This window comes from Ambystoma mexicanum, chromosome 7q, assembly GCF_040938575.1.
Source record: "Ambystoma mexicanum isolate Mex_15411 chromosome 7q, UKY_AmexF1_1, whole genome shotgun sequence".
Taxonomy (NCBI): domain Eukaryota; kingdom Metazoa; phylum Chordata; class Amphibia; order Caudata; family Ambystomatidae; genus Ambystoma; species Ambystoma mexicanum.
The window spans coordinates 322,866,641-322,890,758 of record NC_090941.1 but is presented as its reverse complement, the minus strand read 5'-3'; positions in this window follow the sequence as shown (position 1 = coordinate 322,890,758).

The following is a 24,118-nucleotide window of genomic DNA, read 5'->3' as shown; positions in this document are numbered from 1 at the left end:
CTAATTACTCCACCCAAAGCCATGGGGTTATGACCCTTATTCACAAGAGCCTTAAATTTGACCCCATATCCTCACAGATCGACCCTCAGGGCAGATTTATGTACTCCCGAATCGACAGATGACAAACTGATAAGGAACGCGACTCGTCTAATGATCCTTCCCAGAACCCTCTCTGACCATTCACCAGTGACTATTACCCTTTGCTGGGGCCCTGACCGCGATCGTATTAGACACTGGAGAATGAAACCTCATTCTCTGCTTGACCCTGTCTTTAGCTCCGAATTGGAGACGGCCATTGAAGAGTTCTTTGAGATAAACACCAACTCGGTATCTTCGCAGGCCACCCTCTGGGAATCTTTTAAAGCCTACATTAGGGGCATAGCACTCTCCAAGGAAAATGGCATCCTCAAAACAATTCGAAGGGATATTGCAGAGAGTGAGGCCAAACTGTCGACCCTGGAAGCCCAATGCTTGCTACACCAAACCCCTGAAACCCTAGCATCCATAGGCTCAGAACTCGACACGTTCCGCTCTCTCGCGGACCGCGAGCTGAAATTCTTGGACAACCCTGGCCTTGCTAGGAAATATGGGGAGAGGGAGCGTCCAGGCCACTTCTTGGCTAGGCTACTCCATCGTGAGCTTGGTGCCCCACACATCCCTGGGGTGGAGAGACCCGATGGCTCCCTTGCCACCTCACCACAAGATATTAACTCTGAATTCCTTTCCTTCTACGAATCCCTATACACCAACGCAGACAACCCCCCGACACCGGAGTTTGACTCCTACCTAGATAGCTTCCCTCTCTCGATTCTCTCCCCCGAAACCATCGGCTCGCTCGAGTCTCCATTTACCTCCAGAGGAATTCTCAGATGCCATAGACTCCCTCTCTTCGGGGAAATCCCCAGGCTCAGATGGCACCCCGTAGAATTTTACAAACGAAACAAACCGTTCCTACTTCCCCGCCTAATAGCCCTCTGGGAGGAATCAGTTGAGACGGGCAAATTCCCCCCTTCTCTCCGTGAAGCCACAATAACCGTTTTACTTAAGCCTGGCAAACCCCCCACACAATGCGGTTCATACCGTCCACTTTCACTCATCAACTGAGATGCTAAAATCTACGCCAAACTATTATCTCTACGCCTGGCCCCCTACATGCCGCACATTATTCATCCTGACCAAACTGGCTTTATTCCAGGACGCTCCACCTCCTTGAACCTGAGGCGCCTCGTCAACATAATGAGTAGGATAAACCCGAATGTTCAGGCAGTAGCCGCTACACTCAATATGCAAAAAGCGTTCAACTCTGTATTGTGGAGGTACCTCTGGCGGGTTCTCGAAAAGTGGAAATTCGGCGCCTGTTTTCTTTCCTGGCTAGACTGCTATACTCCGACCCAGTTGCCAGGGTCTGCAATGAGGACCGATGTTCTCCCCTTTACCAAATTGCAAGAGGGACAAGGCAGGGCTGCCCATTCTCCCCCATGATCTTTGCCATAGCGATGGAACCATTTGCAGACATGTTACACCAATCCCATGCACACAGAGGCTTGCGAACTGTAGGCCAGTCGGATATAGTGTCGATGTATGCCGATGATGCACTTCTCTTCATTCGCTCTCCTTCCACCAATTTAGCTCCGATACTGGAAGACATTATTCATTTTGGACACATCTCCGGTCTCAGAGTGAATTGCTCTAAATCCACCCTCTTCCCACTCACAGATTGCACGCGTCCTCCCCCTGACACCCTCGGATTACATGGGCTCAGTCAAAATTCACCTATCTCGGAATAGAAGTAGCTTGCCACTTTGAGTTGGTCTTTGAAGAGAACTATCAAAAATACATCACGAGCCTAGCAACAAAGGCACTAGGCTGGAGTAGATTACTGATTTCTCTTGCAGGCAGAATAGGGATACTGAAGATGATTGTACTGCCCCAACTTCTGTACAGGTTCACCAACATCCCCCACTGGCCAGGTGAAGGGTTCTTCCATACATTAACTCACACGATTAACACCTTTTTGTGGCACTCGGGTGCGGTCCGTCTTAAACTTAGGACCTTGGCCACCCCAATGGAGGGCGGTGGCTTCGGTGCTCCTGACTTCCTCAGATACTGGTTGGTAGCACAACTCCAATTCACTTCACATTGGTTCAATACGGTGGACCCCTCCACATGTCAGGCTCGAAAAATTGACGGTCAGCGACCGGGACATTCGCTCTCTAGTTATTAAACCCATTCCGAAAATCCTGGATTCACTTGACCCGGTGGCTTGCACGTCCCTGGCCCTAACTAAGACATGGAAATTACTAGGCATTGTCCACCCCTTCCATGGTAACCTCCCACTTTGGAACTTCCTCCCGGGGGTCCCACGTGTACCACCGTTCATAGTGAGCCGATGGGCCGAGGCAGGGTCTGAGCTGATCCAAGACATCTTTGAACAGGGTAACTTCATTGAATGGCCAGACCTCCCATTGGCCCTGAGACGTAAGCCTTCTATATGGCTCCAGTACTCGGCCCTCCGGAAAACCCTTAAGTGTAAATACCCCACTTTTCCAGCGATACCACCAGACAATCCTGCCATTGCGGAGCTAACCTCCCCCACGCCTACGAGGGGTAAAGTATCCAGACTCTATACCATGGTTCAAACCAGGTCTACCCCTCTATTCACCAACTGAAACACGCGTGGGAGAATGATCTGGGGACTGAGATGACCGACGAACGTTGGGCCCGTATGTGTGCATGCATACACGGGGTATCCTTCAACTCCTGATTCCAATTAATTCAGTTTAAGGTACTTCATAGATATCACTATACCCCGAACAGACTTCACCACATGTTTAATGACCACTCCCCAAGGTGTCCCAGATGTGGCTATGATAATGCTGACTATCATCATATGATCTGGTCCTGCCCCCGCCTCGCCCAGTTATGGAATTCGGTATGCTCTACCATGTCAACTATCCTTCTACACCCTATCACTCCATCCCCAATGAGATGTCTTTTCCATGACTTCCCCAAACTCTGCCGAGACTCCAAAAAACTGGCCGGCCTCTGTATGCTACTCGCAGTACGGTCCATTTTACTCTGCTGGCTTAGGCCTACACCACCTACTCATGCGCAGTGGCTCAGAGCGGTCACTTGGGCCTCAGACTCTGAAGAAACCTCGGCCATGAGCCAGAGATATTTGGCTCAAGTTTCGATCCTATATGTCTTCTATGGACTCTGCGTCAGACACTACATCTCCAGCTCCCTCGCCTCATCCTCCCTGTTCCCTACCCCCCTGAACTGCTGTCTCACGAGTCCTGCACCCATGCTGTAGATGTCCCCTATGTGTATATTCTAGATGTAAGATGACTCTGTGTACCTGTATTATTTTCACTGTTTCTGTATTTTACCTGCCTTGTATGTTGCTCCCCTGTTCCTGTGCTGCCAAGCTCAATAAATAAAGTTTTTTTTTAAAAATGTGCGAAAGCACGTAACCCAACAAAATCGTATTTAAAGAATGTTCCAGAGGCAAGTTTGCAAAAGGAGAATGATTCTATCTGTATCATTTAGGGAAGTATACAAGTACCAGAATATTCATTGATTTGAGTTTAAACTATCTCATCTGGCTGTTTCTATTGTATTTTAAAGTTATAAATGCACCCAACAGAAAGGCTTGCTGATTGCCAGTTATAATGTGCGGCAGAACATTTGCAATTGTACCTAAAAAGCAAACCTTGTTTGGAGTCAAATATGAACACCTAAAAATAAGCTTGAGGGTGGTTTGTAACATTCGGTCCACCCTCTCCTGCATAGGACCCTTTCCACTCAAATAGCACAATGCTTTACAGTGATATAAGATGAATTGACCAGGATCACTCTTTAACACTCTCTCTCTCTCTCTCTCTCTCTCTCTCTCTCTCTCTCTCTCTCTTTTTCTCTCTCTTTCTCTTTCTCTTTCTCTCTCTCTCTCTCTCTCTGCCTCCTATTTGTATATCCTAGAACAAAATCCTATTCCCGAAGTGTCAACACTGGAATCCCATAAATGTTACTAAAACTCATTTTTATCAATACACAGACACAGTTAGTTTGATTTTAAACCTCTCTTGTTTCAACTTGGGAAAAAACACAGGACCTGCCTATTTCCATTCTAGACCTAAGCTGATCCCGGCCATGATCCGATGTTCCTTATCTTACACATCCATATCGTTTCTTTTTTTCACAGAAAACGTTTCATATTCAAGTAAATAGTGAATATAGCCTGCCACTGGGGAACTAGAAATCAATACGCACTGTCAGCAACTTTACATTTGGAGATAGGGTGTACTTATTTCTAAGTTCTCCGAATAGTGGATATGCTAAACAGGGTATGTATATCCCACCAGAATCCATAGACCTTTACAGAGAGAGAGTAATACATGTATGATTCGACAGTGGGATCTTTATTCAATCAGACGCGGGTAGGATTTACTGAGGCATATGTACCATAGAACCACAAATGTATCACCACAATGTATTATCTAACACTACAAGCAGCACCTGGTATGTATCGAAAGTTTTACATTGTAGGCAAAGAGATGCATTGCCATTATCACCTCTAGAAGAGTGTCCTCCCAGTGCCGCTACGCAAAGAAACATGTTAGGCGCACAATGCCACTGAGACACAAGCTGCAGAACCCAAAACAAGGAGAGAACTTTGATAGTAAAAGGTTTCTTTGAAAAGTAAGAAAAGATATGGACTTATGTCACAAGAAATATCTGATGATTACTGAGATTATCTTTGGTCTAGAATAAAAAAGAGACAAGTCATGATTATTGCATTAAGAGTTGAGACACGATAGATTACTTTAAACCATTGATGTGACTGTGTTTCAATGATATCAAAGTCTGGCTTTTTTGTCACAGTTGGTCTGATAGGTGCCTCCTTTTATAACCTGGTAATTCGTTAACCACAGTGTCCAATGTTTAATGAAAAAGATGTGCTTGAATTTGTCGCATTCCCCTGCAGTCAGCGGTATAAAGCCTAACCTGCTTGTTAATTAGGTAAAGAAAGTGAGAGAAGACTCCTTGACTTTGCACCAATTATTAAAAACTCGTATTTTATTTAGATAGAAGCCCTTGATAACACGAGCCTTCTTCAAATCTGGGCTGATTGTTACAAACACAAATATCTTATCATTCACCAGGCAACAAGAAGCCAGCCAACGCGAATGACTCAGCAGATCTAGGATGATGTTCTGGGATTAACCCCGAGACAAAGGAGCACCAATAAAGCAAAGAGAGAAATAATTTGAATAATTTGGTGATTACTAATAAGATATTTGTGTTTGTAACAATCAGCCCAGATTTGAGGAAAGCTCGGAGGAGCCGAAACATGTTTTATAAAGTGTTTCTATGATATTTGACTTGTGGCAACGTAGTCTTGACACGTATGGTACACTAGAGATAGAGAGGTCTGCTTACTTCTCCATCCTCGCCTACTGAAATGTCAGTCGGACCCAGTAGCCTCAGACAATGGGGCTGCGTGAAGGTTCCAGCAATGCTGGTTTGGTTGTATGCATTGGGGGCGATGAGGATTATGAGGTTTGACAGAGTTTCAAAGGGGACCATTTTGTCACCTGTGGGTTTTTGCGCATCTGAACTGTTGTAAAGAAAGCTTAAACCGATGTTGTTCTCTATTCATGCTTACTGCACGGCTTTCTCACTCCCTTTTTTTCAGACAGCACCCTGCAAGCTTCACTCTTTTATCTCTGCTCCCCACTCTTTCCCTTGCACCTCAAAGCTTCCTCTTTCCCTCACTACTGTTTTTGTAAGGGCCTTCCCGCTGCTGAGATTGCAGGTGTGTAGAATTTTAAAAAAGATAGGGGGAGATTCTGAAACACTCACGCATGAAATTGAGTTATCAGGTAATCAGGTGATAAGGTGATGGGTTTTTTCTTTGCCTTACTAGTGTAAAATATATTGAATATGCACAAGCATTTCATTTGTTTTATTGTATGTATGGATTCAATAAACCTTAATAGATACGTTTCATACAAAACAGAAACATTAGCATACACAAGAAGAAAATTATCATTCCTGGGGTATTGTTCACAGTCAGCTATTTCACATCCTATTAATTAACTCTAGTATCTTACCAATTATTTAGTCCCTTTAAAAAAAAGTTGCTGTTCTCCTCAATTATGCAAAGAGTCGATTTAAAATGGAGTTTTCTGGATAGGTTACTGTGATGATACAGCCAGTCCGATAGCACAGCAAGTAGAGCGCTCTCTTTGGCATCTGTGCAGAGCCTGCTGATGCAGGTTCGAATCCCGGAAGGTCCAAACTCAGCCTTTCATCCTTTCGAAGTCAATAAATGAGCACCACACACCGTGGGTATGGTATGATATGATATGATATGGCATTTGTAACGCGCCTATACACAAGTGTTTCAAGGCGCGGGTAATACAACACTCCAATGTGTAGCGGTATATAAATACTGAATTATTATGATTATAAGCCAGTCCTTACCAAGACTCATCGGGAAATAGGAACCTCATGTGACTCACAACTTACTCAAGGATGTATTTACCTATCTGGAGATTGTATTTAGTACACAGGCGCACTTGAGGCTGCATATGTGGTTTTATACCTAATCGTTGTTAACTATGCCAGTCACAAGAAGGCATTATTGGGGCATTTGAGGCAGCCAAACCTATTGTCCAATGGGCATTTCTTTCTACCTCGCCCTCATTCTCTGCTTCATGATTACTTCAAGCCAATGAATGTTAACATATTTGGCCAGAGAAGTGCATACATTAACCAGAATTAGTGACCTCTGAGCCGCAGCACTTAAACCCGTCCTCAGACAGCGGACTCGTGTGTCTAAATGATGACGTACAGCCTTATGTAGAAGGTGACAGGTCAGATAGAACACAGGATAACACATTTTAATCAAGTGTTTGCGAAGGTGAATTCCTACTCGTATACCCTAGTGATGGCTTTTGCTAATCCTGAGTTCACCGATTCTCTCTCTCTCTCTTCCAGGCATCAGGCGCATTTCTGAAAGCACAAGGTTCTCACAAACGTCAGTTCTGATTGCTATCAGCGCGCCTCTCCAGCTCTGTCATCGGAATCTTTCATCACTGACGCCTGAAGCTGGAGGCGGGTGTGTGTGGGCGGTTCTGCAAAGAGTCTAGGGTTAATTTTGCGTACTGTTATGATTTTGGTTTGTAGCGATACACAATAGGTGCGTCTTTGTCAATTTAAGTCAGCTTAAGCCATAATACGTCAAATGGCATCTCTGTGTTGTGTAAATGCATCGGCTTGATAGTCTTCTTTCTGGATGTCGCTAGCCGCTTTGAGTGCGCATTCGTCACACCTGCAAGTTCTGAGTTTTCACTTCCCACAGCCTCGAGCTAGGAAACAAAAAAGGAAGAAAGAATGACCACAATTATAATAGAGCTGTTAGAATATAAGACATGGGCACCAGGAAACTAAAAGTATACTCCTTGCACCCAGAGCACTCTATCTCTCTCTTATTCTCTCGCTCTGTCTCTCCCTGGTTTACTCTGTGTCTCAGTCTCTTTCTATCTGGTAGTGCAATGCATTCCACTAGTCCTGGGCTGGAAGGGCACCATGCGCCCGCCCTGGCAAAGGAGGAGCTGACCCCCCGCCCCGGACCCTCGCCCAGGCAGGCAACAAACAGAGGCTTCACTGGGAGGAGAAGGGAATGCCATAGCCCAGGCTCTTTTAGTTGTAGCCCAGGATAGAAGCTCAGGGGCTACGACCAAAAGGCTAGCTAGCCCTGGGTCCCGACAGTCCCGACAGCATAGCCCCAGATCTTTTCCAGACCTAGCAACACCCCTGCCAACAAGCAGGAGTTTGACCCCGGAAAGGTAGGCCTATCGGAAGAGCTCCAAAGGTTTCTTGCAGGGTTTCCACCCCCAGCACGTCAGCTCTGCTGGAACACCTCACGGGGAATGGCCATTGGCCGGTTTGGTGGGGGTGGGGGTCAAGGGGGTTTCAACACTGAGCCAGTTCAACAGTGAGCCAGTGGACTGCAGACAGGATCCTAACACACTGTCTACAGTAATCCGGGGGAAGGCGACTAAGCGTTCTTGTAATCTGTGTACCCTGGTTGACAGAGAGTGGGGTCTGGGGAGGTCTGGGTAAAAGTGTCCAGACTCCTTATAGACCCAACTGGAGAACAATTACAAATTGTCTCCCATTCAGACTTTCAGAGCAGCACAGCCATGTGGTCCTTCCATTCATTCCTATAGCCAACTACCAGATGGCCGGGCTTGGAGCTCGGCAATCTGGTAGTGCCATGCATTCCAATGGGCTCATGCCAGAAGGGACCCTGCCATCCTTGCAAAGCAATATCAGGCCTACAGGACTTGCAGGGACTTCTGCTGTGCGGAAGGATGGTAGAACCATGTGCAAGGCAGACGCTCAAAGAAGGGGGCAGCAGCCCCCGACTGCCCTAGTGCTCTGGTCAGGGAGCAATAGAGCTTTTCCCTCCAGGGAGGTGTGGAGAACCCACTGTTTCGCCCAGGGACCTCTACTGGGCAGGGGGACGGTAGACTCATGTAGGATGCAGGCGCCCAAGGTTGGAGGGTGCACCCCGGCTGTCCTGGAACTGTTCTGGGGAGCATTAGAGCGTTTCCCTCCAGGGAGGGATCAGGACCATGCAGTGGCATCCCAGGAGTGCCACTTGACAGGGGGACGGTCAAATTGTGCGAGGCAGGTGTTCAAGGGAAGGGGCAGCAACCCGAGTCGTCTTGGAGCTGTGACCAGGGCACAATAGAGCTTTTCCCTCCTGGGGGAACAAGAACCCCATCATGGTGCCCTGAGACCATGTTGGGCAGGGGGATGGTCAGCCCACATTTAAAGCAGGTGCCCAATGGATTGGATAGCACCCCCTGGCACCTTGGAGCTCTGGCCGTGGAGCAACAGTGATTTTCCCTCCAGGAAGGGACAGGAACCCTGCTGGGGCACCCTGGGACTGCTGCGGGGCAGGGGATGGTCAACCCACATAAGAGGCAGGCACCCAAAGGAGGGTGAAGCCCCCCAGCCATCCTGGAACTGTGAACGGGGCACGTTACAGCTTTTCTCTAAAGGGAGGGATAGGGACCCTGCCAGGGTGCCCTGGGACTGATTCTAGGCAAGGGAGCAGTAGACCCAAATGCAAGGCAGGCAGCCAAGGGAGGGGGCAGCACTCCCGGCCATCCTGAAGCTTTGACCGGAGCACATTCAAGCTTTTCCTTCCAGGGAAGGATGGGGAGACCACTGGGGTGTGCTTAGACCTCCACTGAAAAGGGCCATACAAAGCTGCCAAGTTTCCCTGTGTCATGCAGAATCTTTGATCCAGTCCTATTGTTTTCTGCACTGCATGCTGGGATTTGTTGGCCCACCATTGCAAAGGGAAAAGCAAAAAAACATTTCCAGCATGCAATTCTGAGCAAAAACCAGTAGTCGCTTAAAGTGTCACACACGGAACTGGGAAACTTGGAAGGGAGGTATCCCCCCTATTTTCATAGGCTCAGGAGGCAGTTCAGAAGGACCCGGTGTTCCCCTGCTAAGAGAAACATTTGGGTTAGATGTGCCTGCCCTCTTCTCTCAGTGTGCTGGGCTTCAATATGTAGTACCAGACCTACCAGCTCAGTGTAGGAGGTAGCAATGGCGCAACCACATACAAGGCTTCTTTGAGACCCTTCTAAAATACTGCTGATTTTTTATGTTTGGGCCATGCCGTGTCCGCAGTAAGCTGTTAAGTGGGTGATGTAACCAAGAATATAGTATTTCCTTTGAGAAAAATCCAAAAGCTCCAAGTCCATAGCTTGAGCCTTGAATCGAGGATCAAATACCTTTGTCATTTCAGAAATGGGCGTGGGTAGATCATATAATACCAGACTGTTCCCTTCTAGGAAATAATTGGACCAATTTGCAGCTTTCCCCCCGAAAGATGAGACAACATGAAATCAGCTTTCGTGGTAGAATCGTGAAAGACTGCGGTCTTACAGAGGAAGTGCAGTTTGCACTGGTTTAGGAAAGTGCAGAATTTGTGTGGTTCCCCCAAGAAATGTTCAGGTGGAGCCAGTGGAAACAGTGTAGGTGCATACATGGGCAAGGCGGGCCTGAGGCTTGGGCCCCAACAAGACCAGGCAGGTTGGCAGTAGGGCCGTCAAATTCCTTGCATGCCACCAACAGAAGGCACCCCTCCTGAATGGCGTCCATAAGCGGATGTATGGTTACATTGACATCTGTCATATCAGCTCTTGGGCTTAGGGATGAAATAACTTGGATCAGTGCAGCCACAGGGTCGGCTGCAGGCTCCATATTTATTTCACGTGAGCGGGAGGCTTCTCAATCTGTCAGGAGCTTGGATCTCAGGTGAAGTGAACAACCTTCTTCCCAATCTACGAGTTAGGCAGTTAGAAAGAGGACTGCGCTAACAAGAGGATTGGGCAAAAGGAAGTAAAAGAGGCACACTGCCAGGCTATCCCTCCCAAGCTGTAAAGAAAGCAAACACAACGTTATCCAGACTGAACCAGAAAAGCCACCCCGAGGAATCCTTCTTGCAGATCTGATTTACCTGATACAGGAAGTAGGTGTGCTCCTAGAAGTTGTAAGGCGATAAAGGAGAGCAAATGTGTGATGGGTCCAAAATGCTGCTGCCAATAAGTCACAAGCGTGATCCAAGGGAAAGTGCCAACAAATTCTCAAGTTCCAAAAGGCGAAATAACACCAAAGCAGAAAAAGGGTCATCCAAATCCAGTCCAGTAACAAAGTCCAAGTCCCAAAACACCAAAGCATCAAAGCTAGAAATACCAGGTACCAAGACACAATCCGTGAAGACCACGAAATCCAAGAAACAGCAGAGAGAGCCAAGGAACGCCAGCGGTATCCACTGAGGTCAGGAACCAAAATCCACTCACAAAACTGCAGCCCGTTCGAGAAGCGCCAGGTCCCCGTAGAGCAGGGTTCAAATCACAGGCGTTGCTGGGGGGGGGTGGCTTAGGGTGCTATAGCCGCGTGTCTTTTGGTTGTAGCCCCGGTTAGAATCTCAGGGGCTACAACCAAAAGGCTACCTAGCCCCGAGTCCTGACAGTCCCAACATTAGCATAGCCCTGGATCTTTTCCAGACCTAGCAACACCCCTGGTTCAAATCCCTTCAGCAGGGACGCGATTTGGGCATGCTCTTGCCAACACTCAACCCAAATGCCCTCAATTCACTTTCTTAGAAAGAAAACAGCAGAAAGAAAATGGGTATGTACAATGTGTGGACACAAACACATCAATTGTTGATCTTGCCTCCCCATCCCTTCCCACTAACTGCATCCCCTCTTCTTTTTACAGGACCTAGTGCCAAGAGGCTGCCCATATTGCACAGGCAGTGCTAGGCATTTGATTACATCATCAAATCAATGGTTTCTTCCTTCCCTAAACACTAAGTTTTGTTTCCATATGCCCCGTTCTGTACTAGCTAACACATTCATAGTTTGGGATCTGTCCACGGGAGTGTCCACTAACATGTTTCAGTCTTCACTCAGGACTATCGGTGCCCTATAAATTACAGAAATGATATGATATGGCATTTTTAACGCGCCTACACACGTGTCAAATGAGATAAAGTGTATTTTAACACCATTTAGTGAGCACATTAAACCGATTGCTAATTCCTCATTCTATGTGGACCATCTCCGTTCTTTTATATTTTAGACACCTTGAGCAGAAAAGGACAATGTATCAAAACTCTACCATACACGTGTTCTGCTTACCCCTGCAACTATGAGGTGCTTTCCCTCTCGAGTTAATTTTCCTCAGGTGGGAGTGCCTGGGATCTTCTAGCAACATTGCTCCTGCTTTTCCTGTGATGCTCAGAAGGCTCCATACAGATATCCAGATTAATATGTGTGCTTCGACTAGCGCTACTGCTCCGGGTGCACCGGGGGCCAAATGCGCCAGAGTGGGACATGAGAACATGGTCATGCCTGCGTGGGAAGAACTTAGGTTTCATCGAGGTAACTACACTCTCATGAGCCCGGGCTACGACAAAACTTCACAACATAATTAATCCCGGCACACTACCACTTTTGAGTAGCACTTTTGCTCCGTTTGGCAAAGAATCAACAGCCTAAAAAAATCGCATAGTATGCCCTTTGTGCAGATGCTCGATTCTCGCCAATAAACAGTTTCCCTTAATCAGAGGTGACCCGTGTATTCAGCACGGGCTATGCAGAAGTGAACAGCAGGGGCGTTGCTAGGGGGGGGGGGCTAAGGGGGCTATAGCCCCTGATCTTTTGGTTGTAGCCCCGGATAGAATCTCAGGAGCTACAGCCAAAAGACTAGCTAGCCCCCAGTCCCAACAGTACCGACATCAGCTTAGCCCCGGGTCTTTTCCAGACCTAGCAACTCCCCTGGTGAACAGAATTCACTTCCTGGCCCCATTGACTGCGGCAGACTTCTGCATGTGACCAGCACTATTTTGCACACAGATTTCCAGCATCCACTCATATGCTGAGAGCACATTTAACCCTGGTGGATCTTATTGGACCTGCTATGGTGAAATGTGAATTACAAAGCATGCTTGTTTGCGACATTTGTGCTGTCCCAGAAGGGTGTACAGATGGGTCAGAAATGATCCTTATGTGATTGCATGTTCCCTGCATCTGCATGTCTTTTTTTCTTCAATGTAAGAGCGCATCCTGTTTATGACTATAGGATGCTCTTTTAAATATGAGGAAACGCCCCTCCCCCGAATTGTGCACATGTGTGGACTAAGGTTATGCGGATGTGTGTGTCACAGAGGCATTGCATTTCAAGACATTCCCATCGCTTTGTGAATCGTACACATCGTTCCTTTCCACCGGGGAGCAGAGTATGCGCTAATACATTTAATCATTTTCAATAAGAAAGCTTTTGAGAATTGGGCCCTTTTCAATATTTTATGGTAAGACTTAATATTACTACTTTTAGAAGTTGTGCAACTTTGCTTGTTTTCGAACGAGTTAAGGATAGAAAAGCAAACAGTGCAAATCCCCAGTTTTATAACTCATTTCACCACATGGCAAAGTTGATGAGTAAGTCGACACTCCCCTTTTTTGTTTCGAATGGTAAATTAGTTTCTGTAAGACATTTTCGTTGCCTTCACAAGATCAGAGGTTGCTCGAATATATGAAACTCTCAGGTAAGGTTGTGCCGTAGCACCTGCAGCGTTCCAAGTGCTGGACGGGATTACCCCAATAACTGATTTCAGGCCCAAATAACCAGACAGACTCAAAGAATATGAAAAAATACGACTTTATTATCAGTTCAATTAAGTAGGGAAATCTGGCAAGTGGAACAAATCGCAGCTCGCACACTCTCAGAGCATTTCCATTAAACAAAAGCCTTTATGTGATATAATAGGATATGATATGATATGGCATTTAAAACGCGCCTCTACACAAGTGGTTCAAGGCGCGACGTACCTTGATGTAGGTCAGCTATGATGTCATCCTATGTGGCAAACAGTAGAAACCTATCGAACGGAGGGATTGGTTAAGGGAACATATATACCTATATGTCATTCAGGTGTTAGTAACATCATTGGCTGCCCCTTATCAATTAGGCACGCCTTGAGCTACCGCTAACTAAGTATAATACAGATAATAGCAGAATGGCAGTAGCGGATTGGCTTCTGCAGCAATGTATAGTCCATCATCACATAGGCCATCCTGATTGGTTGGCACCCTCTTCCAACCTTGGACATTCGGCTCGTTAGCAGCACTTAAGCTAAGCAAAATGAAACCTAGGTGTGGGGAACAACGTCAGACAACTGCCCACTTGGCCAATTAGCCAATTAGCTTATGAACTCTCATCAGTTAGGTCCTAAACCAAGGCCTCTTCTTTGTGCTTGACCTTCCTGACTGTTCTCTTCATCTGAACTTTAAATGGAGTGAATGTGCATTGCAATTTTTGTCTGGAGTGTTATGAATAGGCTTTGTTTTCTGGTCTTGCACCACGTGTGAGGAGACCACGATCTTGTCCATCTTGCCCTCCTATTTAGTGCTATTTGATTCAGTTATACTCAGTGTTATTACTCTCCTTGGCCCCTGGAGCCTTGGTTGGTCTCTCTTGCATGTGTGTTCTGCATCTTTGATTGTCCAATACTTGGCACTCGCAAATGTTTACTCCTTTGCTTAATCTAAGAGAAATATGTCCTACGTACATGGCTTATCGTCTTCAACTCCTTTCGTGCCTTGTAGTTGCTTCTTACTGCGGAATGCTTGATCCTGCGCCAAACAAATATTCTGTGTTCTTGCACGCATTTGTATTTCAGTGCTTGTCAATTCTGCATTCTTGATCGTTCGCCTTGAAGCTTCGAGCTTACTCTTATACAAAATTGTCGTCCATTTTCTCAACTTGGCTGCTTAACTCACGTTATATTTCCTACGTTTAGCAAGCTTCTATATGTCTTATCTACCTTGCTTTGCTGCGTATACACATCTACTGTATTTCTTCTCACTTATCTTCTCAGCACATATGATGTCTTCGTATTCGCATGTACGTTGACTTTGTCACTTCAGTGATATCTTCATTCTTTAAGTATTCGTATATCGTTTGAGTGCATCCTCGTTTCTTTCCTTCATGATGTCTTGATATCAGAGTTAGGACACCTGTTAGTGTCCTAACAGGAAACTTTGCAAAATGTGGTCTAGATTGGTGAAAGGATGTGGAATTCTAGAGGGAACATACGCGAAGCAACAAACCCACAAATGCTCACTTCATGATGCCTCTTCTCTTCATGATGTCTTGATATCAGAGTTAGGACACCTATTAGTATCCTAACAGGTGACTTTGCAAAATGTGGTAAAGATTGGTGAAATGGAGTGGAATTGTACAGGAAATATTTTCGAAGCAATAAACCCACAAATGGTCACTTATATATGTATATATAGATTATATTCCTGATAGCTTGGAGGAACAGATAGAGTACGACACAGTATCTTACGTTTTTGTAAAAAAAGCATGTGGAATGTAAAATATGGTTGTCTTAATATCAGAAACTACTGCTGAATGTGCTGTAGCCTGACAGTGGACACATTTTATAGTTCTGCATATGGCCATGAAACTGTCATGGCCACTGGACAGGAACCCCAGTTCACATCCGGTAAATGGCCTTTGGCGCCAGGCTCATAAGAAAGAGTGCTCTGCACACTTTTAACCTTGGGCACGTGTTATTCCATCTCATAGCAATCATCCACGTGCATCTGGGCCGGGAGTGGCCATAGGAACAAATGAAACTGAACGTGCAGTATCACTTGGGAGTGGCAGGACAAGGGGGTGTGGCTGGGACCAGGCTATTTAAGCCTGCCCCGCCCGCCGGCCAACGCTTGGCATTTTTCTGCTTAAGCAGCGTAACGCTCACTGCCGCCTGAGAAGCATCTTACCTGTTTTCCAGTGAAACCATCTCGGAGAAGCCTCTTGCCTGTTTCCCACCAAAACCATCTCGGAGAAGTATTTTACCTGTTTACCAGCGAAACCATCTCGGAGAAGCATCTTACCTGTCTTCCAGCAAAACCATAGCGGAGAAGTATCTTACCTGCAGAGCCAGCACAACCATCGCGGAGGTGCTACTTACCTGTTTCCTCCATCAGAACCAGCTGAACCATCGCTGAAGCGCCTCTTACCTTCTCGCAGGGACTCCATCTGCGATCAATCAGAGCACACTTACCTGGCTCGTGGAATACAACCACCGGCTGTACACCTTACCCAACCCTCAACTCGGACACCATCTCAGGAGTTCTACACAGCCTGCTTCACCGCGGTTTTAGGCATCCTTCACCCACCGACAGGTCCACGCACCGCAACTCTTCTCCATTTGCGCCAGACTATACCTGCAGGAGGAAAGAACAAATAAGGTTAGAAACCAGAAGGATATTTGTTAAGGCCGCGCACAATCGCATCTAGCGCTTACCTTAAGATTCTAACTTGCCAACTTCTTGGGAACACTTCAAGTCCTCCACTGGCGCAATGGCTCCGCTGGGCCGCCATCATCTACAAGGGAGGAAGAGACATTGTTAAGGATACAAACTTAAATCATGTGACAAGACATTAATAATTATCGAACAATAATCATCACAAAAGACTCCTACTTTGAAAGTGGTTCGGTCACAACCGGCCTGGGCCACCACATCTATGGACCAGTGAAGTAACTGGGTCATCTCGAAGCGCCCCTGCTGATGAGAAGCAGGACAGAGAGCTCGCCCTCACTATATATCAGGTGATCCTACATGGGTAAAAGCTTACTTACCTCATTTTGGCACGAAATGTCTGAGGGGAGTCACGATATCTCCACACCCTTCTCATTACCTCTCGTGTTCTTGCAGGGGCAGTACCAACATCCAGAGCAGTGTACTCGGCAGCAGCTGAGGGAGAGATCTGATCCCAGGGGGCTGAATCCAGGGAGGGCTCCAACCGTGCCCCAACGTCCCTGCAGAGACCAGGTGAGCTTAACAGAATGTGAACCCTCTCTGAACCTCTGCCTGGGTATTATGGAAACCTCGGAAACCGACCAGCTGGCCCAATTACTAGGGGAATTGCGGGCTGAAGTCCATGCTTCTAGACAAGAGACCAATGCCTTGGCAAGGGACTTAATTGTTGCTCGGGAACGAACTGATGACTTGGCACAGCAAATGCTTCAGACACATGCAGGACACGTTCCTCTACCTGGGATGGCACAAACTCCTAGTCCGCAGCCATCACCACCAGTCCAGGTGGTGCTTCCGGGTGCAGTGCCGCTAGCCCCACCTGAACGTTTCACCGGCGATCCAAACAAATATGCTATATTTATGAATCAATGTTGTCTTCACTTTCTGTGCCGACCTGGGGCCTTTCCAAACGATAGTACACAAGTTGCTTTCAGCCTCTCCTATTTAGGAGGAAGCGCAGCAGACTGGTCGATACCATTAGTGAACCAGGATGATCCTCTGCTCCGAAACATTGGGGATTTCCAACTAGAAATGTAAAAGTTGTTTGCTAGACATACCCAAGGCCAAACCTTGGACATCGAACTGGTGTCCCTCAGACAAGGGAGCCAAGACTTGCTTACCTATATTTCCACCTTTAATCGCCTCATGGCGCAGACAAATTGGCCGGAAGAGAAGAGGATCACGCTCTTTTATTGGGGTTTGCGTGGGGAATTAAAGGATGTGCTAGCCCAAGTGGTTAATCCTCCTGAAGGGTGTGCAGAGTGTATAAATCTGACGGTACAACTAGACCACAGGTTGCAGAACCGAGGAATGGACCGTTCAAGGTATGAAGGGAGGTCCGCATATATGCAACCCCGGGACAATTCAGCCAAAACCCATGAACCAGTCGAACCAATGCATATTGGAGGATTACGCACTCCTATCTCCAAGGTGGAGCGACAGAAGAGGAGGCAGCAACAACTATGCTTATACTGTGGAAAAGCAGCACATTTCCTTCAAGATTGCTCCATCAAACCCCCCAAAAGAATTGTAGGAGCAACTGACAATGGGAATGAAGAAAAAGAACAAAAACAGGAAAACTCCAGCACCCGGCAAGTGTAGGGGTCCACTTGTCAAGCGGAAAGAAGGAATCTGTACAAACCTCACACCTGGTCATCCCAGTACTTTTGGTCAACCACCAGCAACCCACAAAAGTACATGCCTTGGAGGCATATATTGATAGTGGCGCAGTGGGAAATTATATTGATCAAAATCTGGCCAAACGAATAGACCTTCCTCTTCAGCAAAAGCTCAAGTCAGAAAACGTCACAGCGGTGGACAGGTCTCAACTGTCATCAGGCCCTGTGATGCACCATACCGACAAAGTCATGCTGATATGTCAGGGCGGCCATCGAGAAGACATTACTTTCGAACTTATTGGAGCTCCACAGTTCCAGATGATCTTAGGAATGCCGTGGCTGGAAACACATAACCCAAGGATCGACTGGCAAACAAGAGTGCTGACTTTTCCTCCAGAATGCACTAACATTTGCTTCCAGTAAGAAGAGAAGATCAAGGAACCCAAAACCAAATCTATTTTGGGACTTTCTGATTATCGACCCCTGGAATATGTGGATTATTAGGATGTTTTCCAGAAGGAACAAGCAAATACTCTTCCTCCTCACAGGCCTTATAACTGCCAAATTGATCTGGTGCTGGGGGCACAAATTCCATGCAGTCGAATTTATGATCTAACTGAGCAAGAAAATCAGCATCTGAAATCTTACTTGGACCAGTGCCTAGCTAATGGTTTTATCCGCCTGTCTAAGTCCCCTGCCTCTTCAGCTCTATTCTTTGTACTTAAGAATGTAGGTGATTTGAGAACTTTTAAAGACTACAGAGCACTGAACCAAATCACCATAAAGAACAGGTATCCCTTACCACTTATCCCGGAATTGCTCGATCAAGTGAAGAACACCCAAATCTACACTAAATTGGTTTTACGAGGGGCCTACCATCTTGTGTGGGTAAAAAAGGGGGACGAATGGAAAACGGCATTCCGAACCAAGTACGGGCCTTACGAGTATCAGGTCATGCCCTTCGGATTATGCAATGCACCTAATGCATTACAGTTCTTCATGAATGATGTACTTCAGAAATTGTTGGACGTTTGTGCACTCATGTACATCAATGACATTCTCATTTACTCTTCATCCAAGGAAGAACATGTCACCCATGTAAGAGCAGTTTTGGAAAATCTACCTCAACACCGGCTGTTTGCCAAATTGGAAAAGTGCTCTTTCCATGTCACAGAAGTTGAATTTTTGGGCTTCATGCTTACCCCACGAGGTTATCATAAGGATAGCCGCAAGGTGGACGCAATTCTACAATGGCCATCGCCAACATCCATCTAAGGAGTGCAAAGCGTACTTAGATTTGCGAACCTTTACCGACGATTCATTCCAAGATTTTCACAGATAGTCCATCCAATTACTTCCTTACTGAAGAAGAATAAGATATTCCTTTGGTCTCCTGAGGCAGAAAAGGCTTTCCAGGAACTGAAAAAGGCCTTCACTTCCGCACCAGTTCTTCGGCATCCCCGTCCTGACCTGCCATATGTAGTCGAAACAGACGCTTCAAGTATTGCCATGGGAGTCGTCTTATCACAGAGAGATCCGGATACTGGACAACTGCACCCCATAACCTTCTGGCCCCGTAAGTTCTCTGCTCCAGAGTTAAACTACGCAACTACCGACAAGGAACTATTGGCAATCAAAGGGGCCTTCAAGACATGGAGACACTATCTTTCAGGAGCCAGGCACATGGTCACGGTTATTACAGATCACTGAAACTTACAATATTTAAAGACAGCCAAGGCCCAATCCTCGCGCCAGCTTTGCTGGGCCGTTTTCTTTGGAGAATATGATTTCTTAATTACATACAGACCAGGGGTGCGCAATGGGAAAGCTGATGCCCTATCCCGCATGGGAGAAGACAAGGAAGACTTTGCAGCATTTGAGCCTGTGGCCATTATACCCAAAGAACGAATTCAGAATCAAATCGTGCAACCTCCTGTTTGGAAGAATTAAAAACTGATCTTCAATCTCAAATGAATCCCACTGCACAACAGGAATGGTTAGCTCAAGGAAACCAATACTCAATTAAGGACGATTTGCCCTATTTCCGAGAAAAGTTATATATCCAAGACAAAGCCTTACAAATGCAGATAATAGCGAACTACCACAAATCGCTAGTGGAAGGGCATCCTGGAATCGCCAAGACTCAGGCCAAGATCCAAAAGGGCTATTGGTGGCCAACCTGGAGAAGGGACATTGCCCAATACATTGCCACCTGTGGGGTGTGCACTCAAAATAAGTCTCAGAAACAAAGTCCTGCGGAGCTATTACATCCTTTAGCGGTACCACCAGCACCTTGACACACACTGTCGATGGATTTTATTACCGACCTACCTTCTTGCAGAGGGTGCAATACAATTCTGGTTATTGTAGACCTGTTCTTCAAGATGGCCCATTTTATTCCTTTGAAGGGGCTCCCAACTGCTTCCCCACTTGCCACTGTGTTTTTAGAGCAAGCTGTTAAACTACATGGCTTCCCGTCTATGCTAATTTCAGATCGCGGAACACAATTTGTTTCTGCTCTCTGGAGGAGATGCTGCAAAATAGCCAAGATTGACCTCCGGCTATCCACGAGTCATCATCCCCAAACTGATGGCCAGACCGAAAGGACCAACCAGACCTTAGAGCAATACCTCCGGTGCATGCTGCAACAAACTGAGGAACCTTGGAAAAACCTTCTCTGGCTAACGGAATTTGCCTACAATAACTCAGTCCACGCTAGCACTGGACAGACCCCATTTTAAACAGTCCACGGTCGTCACCCTTGAACATCCATCTTTGATTCTCCTGATGATTTCGAAATGCCAGCTGTCAAAGCTTTACACGAGACTATCTCGCAAACTCTAAACAAGGCGGCAGAGACACTAACCAGGGCTAAAGAACAACAGAAACAGTTTGCGGACAGACACCAAAAGGAAGCCCCACATTGCCAAGTTGGGGATAAAGTTTGGTTGGCATCCAAGAACAACCCATTGAAAGGACCCCAAGCCTCCCGAGCTAGGTACCTGGAACCCTATCCCATCAAGGCTATTATTAATCCTGCAGCCATGAAATTAGATTTACCAACTAACATGTGGATCGATCCGGTATTCCATATCTCCCTCTTGAAACCAATGAAGCCAAATACTCAGACTAAAACTCCACCTGAAGCAGCTGTCGTAGATGTGGACCCTGAATAGGAAGTGAAAGACATTTTGGATTCTAAGGTAGTAAAATCCAAAGTGTACTACTTAATTCATTGGAAAGGCTACGGACCGCAGGATCGAACTTGGGAGCCCAATGAATGTGTCCATACCCCACGGCTAGTTAGGCAATTTCATCACAATAATCCCACCAAACCAAGGCCAAGAGGGAGGACAATCGTGGGAGGGGCCTTGAGGGGGAGTGCTGTCATGGCCACTGGACAGGAACCCCAGTTCACATCCCCTAAACGGTCCAGTTGGACCCAGTCCATGCACCTTTGATGCCAGGCTCATAAGAAAGTGTGCTCTGCACCCTATTTTCCTTGGGCATGTGTTATTCCAGCTCATAGCAATCATCCATGTGCATCTGGGCCGGGCGTGGCCATAGGAATCAATAAAACTGCATGTGCAGCATCATTTGGGAGCAGCAGGGTGGAACCAACTAGCAGAGCAAGGGGGCATGGCCAGGACCAGGCTATTTAAGCCTGCCCCTGCCCGCAGGCCAACGCTTCGCGTTAGTCTGCTTAAGCAGCATAATGCTCACCGCCGCCTGAGAAGCATCTTACCTGTTTTCCAGTGAAACCATCTCGGAGAAGCCTCTTACCTGTTTCCCAGCAAAACCATCTCGGAGAAGAATCTTACCTGTTTACCAGTGAAACCATCTCGGAGAAGCATCTTACCTGTCTTCCAGCAAAACCATCGTAGAGAAGCATTTTACCTGCAGAGCCAGCACAACCATCGCGGAGGCGCTACTTACCTGTTTCCTCCATCAGAACCAGCTGAACCATCGCTGAAGCGCCTCTTACCTGCTCGCAGTGACTCCATCTGCGATCGACCAGAGCACACTTACCTGGCTCGTGGAATACAACCACCGGCTGTACCCCTTACCCAACCCTCAACTCGGACACCATCTCGGGAGTTCTACATGGCCAGCTTCGCCGCGGTCAAAGGCATCCTTCAACCGCTGACAGGTCTGCACACCACAACTCTTCTCCAAGCGCAGCCAGACTTTAGCTGCAGGAGGAAAGAACAAATAAGGTTAGAAACCTAATAAGGACATTTGTTAAGGCCGCGCTCCATTGCATCTAGCACTTACCTTAAGATTCCAACTTGCCATCTTCTTGGGAACACTTCAATCTATAAGGGAGAAAGAGACATTGTTAAAGATTCAAACTTAAATCATGTGACAAGACATTAATAATTATTATCAAACAATAACAATCACAAAAGACTCCTACCTTCGAAGTGGTTGGTCACAGCTGGCCTGGTCCACCACATCTATGGACCAGTGAAGCAACTAGGTCATCTCAAAGTGCCCCTGCTGATGAGAAACAGGACGGAGAGCTCGCCCTCACTATATATCAGGTGAGCCTATATGGGTAAATGCTTACTTACCTCATTTTGGCACAAAAGGTCCGAGGGGAGTCACAATACCACCACACCCTTCTCATTACCTCTTGTGTTCTTGCAGGGGCAGTACCCACATCCAGAGCAGTGTACTTGGCAGCAGCTGGGGCATAGATCCGTCCCCAGGGAGCCGAATCCAGGGAGGGCTCCAACCTTGCCCCAACGTCCCTGCAGAGGCCAGGTGAGCGTAACAGAAATATGGTGATAATATAACCACTAGGCTTTTAGTAATTTTAACTTCTAAATATCTAAAATGTGACTACTCAAAAATCAAACCTCTGACATAGACTCATGAACAAAAGATGGATGCCCTTCCAGACACAGGAATGGCCTGTCATGGAACAACAAGCACAAAACGCAAAAGAAGACACTGACAAGTTCTGTCACGCATATGGGACAAGGAAAGTCATAGTAATTGCATCTGGGCTTGTAATAGACCTGGTTGTAGGGCTGAATCATGTGAGGGCTGGGGCACAACTACTCACACACCTGATACCACAGAACCTTATGAGAGATCCAAAGGAATTCCAGGCTTTTATAACCCAATGTCCTTTTCAATTCATGAACCAAGCATAACTGTACAGTACAAGTAAGGCCAGAGTGGCACGCTTATTGATGAGTCTTGGAGGAACGCTCTAACCTGGGCTACCCCAACTATTAATAAACAAAATTACATTCTAGACATCTTGATTGCCTTCTTTGCAGAGTTTTGTGGGAAGACAGTCCAAAATGGTTCTATGTGAAAATGTCACCACAAATGAAGTCGCATGAAAAAGTATTTAGGAAAAAAGTTGTTTCCAATATATAGTAATTCTATAGAAGCAATGTAAAGGGTGAAACTGTTGCCAGTAATAAGATCATCAAAATTCAATTTTTAATTACTCAAATGTAAAAGGTTGTAAAGCTAACAATGACCCAAGCCTCTAATAAAGCCAGGCAGTCACCAAACCTCCACCATCACCCTATTCCTATCCCGTACCCTAAAGCTAAATGGAACACTTCCTTTTTCCCTTACTCTTAGCCTTTACCTAACCCTAACACTTCAGCAATCAAAATCATTTTATTTGCATGTGACCAATACAAATAAACACTGACCCTGACTCTAGCCTTATCAACAGCTCTCCACAAATTCCATAGTCCTTGCAGTAATCCAAGCCCTTTCGCTAATGCGAACCTTATCTATACCTTAACCCAAACTCTCATTCTTACCATAACCCTTAATCTACACTGAACCCTGGGTTTATCCTAACCCCTATCCTACCTCAACATTGCCTGTCCTACCCAAACTCCCTATCACTTTACTTTCTCAAACCCAAACCCTTACTCTGTTAAGCCTACCCTTACCATACTCCCTACACTTGCACTTGCCCTGACCCTTACTCTACCCAAACACCTGACCAATCACCAAAATCACCAGCTGTCCACAACCATCCCAGCCCTAACCCTTACCCTAATGCTAACCATAATCGTTACTCTAATCCTAAATGTTTTCACTGACTACATTTTAGTTGATAACATTTTGACTGGATATCTCCTAAACGAACTCTTTGTAATTTAAGAGGATAATAAATAAATGGCAGGGCATAAAACCCATTAAAAAAATGTGGTTGTAGAAACATGGTGGGTCAATAATATACAAGCAATAATCATTCATTCATTATGAAAAGTGGACAACAAAGATTCTCTTTCCCCGGCCCTCCCCACCACTAAATCCCTTAGGTAAATGATCACATTAAGGTTAAATATCAAACAGCATGAAGTAGGGAGAAAGAGAGAAGAGTGGAGGGGAGATCTACACAGACCTATAATCTAACCTCGTTTGCCACCTTCCATCGCAAGATTGAACCTGAGCCCATGAAGTTGAGGGACATCCATAGCCAGTATCTCTTGAGGAGATAGCATGGGAAATGATCAATCTTCACTTTTACTGTGGGCAAGTTGGTCAACCAGTGAGGAATAGCACCCATAAAACGCCCATAGA